The following is a 1,872-nucleotide window of genomic DNA, read 5'->3' on the forward strand; positions in this document are numbered from 1 at the left end:
TTTTTTTTTTTTTTTTTTTTTTTTTTTTGATTTCTAAAAAAATTATTTTCATTCAAAACAAAGTTGGGTGAAATAATACAGAAAAATATAGTTTTTATTTATTTTTTATAAGGGGATTTACCAATGGATAAAACTGAAATAGAGATACAGTTAATATTTGCTGCACTCAAAGACAAGCTGTTATGTCAGTGTTAGGAATAAAGCTCATCTTAAATACCATTCCATCAAAATCGTTCTGATTTTAGGGTTTTGTTTTGTTTTGTAATTTTTTGTTTGTTTTTTCTATTTTTAATTGAAAGAAGGTGGGAGTCTTTTCTTTATCTTAATGTATTTTGGTTTCTACTCATTAAAAAGACAACTTGGTTTCATTGTTGTGTTTAATTTTTACTTAAGATTAAATTAAACCATTCATAAAATGGCTTTGTAATACACTAACAGTATGAAACATCAAGAGGAAACAGGTTTGGTAAGAAGTTCACTTCCCAACCGCATGGTTCTGGGTTCAGTCTTAATGCATGGCACTTTGGGCACATTTCTTCTATAACCTCAGGCTGACCAAAGCCTTGTGAGTGGATTTGGCAGATGGAAAATGAAAGAAGTCCATCATGTTTGTGTGTATCTGTGCTTGTCCTCCATCATTGCTTGTTAACTGGTGTTGGTGTGTTTTTGTCCCCATAACTTAGCAGTTCAGCGAAACAGACTGATTCAATAAGTACCAGACTTAAGGGGTCGATTTATTCAACTAAAAATCCGTCAAGGCAGTGCCCCAGCTTAGCGTCCATGCTACAAGTGCAAAAGATTGTTTTAAATGGTACGTCACACATATTGAAAAGAGCATTGTCTATGTGATTTGGTTGTTGTTTCTAGCTGGTCGAGTGACCTCAAAAGGCTTCCTCGTTAAGAGAGGCTTTTGTCTCCACGAGTTAGACTTGTAGGGAATTAAGAAACGTAAGGTTGTGACATTCATGCCATTCTCAAAGCATATCAGGACATAAGTGAAACGAATTCTCATTACGCTGAGAATCGAATCCATAATTGCTAATTAATGATGCACCACCACCACCTCCACCAAGTTTTATTACGAACTTTTATTTTATTGCAGTCTCACAAGAAATAAAAAAAAAAAAGAAATATGATTCTTAAAACAAAAACATATATTTGAAGTTGTGACGTTCATACATTTTCCAAACAGCATTAGGACGTAAGTGAAATGAATCCGCATTCCACCAAGAACTGAAACTGCAGCGTCAACACCAACACCAATTATGAATTCATGTTATTGCATTTCGCAATTAACAAGATATTATTGGGGAAAATAAAGTAAAATGATTTTATCCGAGAATCGAAATCGGGTCTGTCAACATTACAATGAGAAAAAAAAAAAGGCGGTGACTCACTAAATTAAATTTTCGCGCCTGTTCGACTTGTCACTACCCAATATTAACTGTGTCTGTGTGTTCGTTCCATAAAATATTTCAGTCACTTGATACTAACAGCTTGACTTACATATTTCACTAAACAGAATTAGTTCATCCGTTTTGGCGCTAATTTTGATTTTTAAACTATTTTTAGAGATGACATCTTGGCAGGCGGACAGACTCGCCTGTGGGGGGAAATTTGTTTTTTTTAGGGTGACATTAATTATTATTATTATAATTAATTAAATATGGCACTAGCTAGTTATAATTTAAAGTGTATTTTATATTTGTCTCTTAAAATCAAAAAGAAAGAACTTAGGGAGAATTATAGGGTATATATATATATATGTGTGTGTATATATCTCTCTCTCTCTATATATATATATATGTATGTATATATGTATATATATATATATATATGTATATATATATATATATATATATATATATATAT

This window comes from Octopus bimaculoides, chromosome 21 (assembly GCF_001194135.2).
Source record: "Octopus bimaculoides isolate UCB-OBI-ISO-001 chromosome 21, ASM119413v2, whole genome shotgun sequence".
Lineage (NCBI taxonomy): Eukaryota > Metazoa > Mollusca > Cephalopoda > Octopoda > Octopodidae > Octopus > Octopus bimaculoides.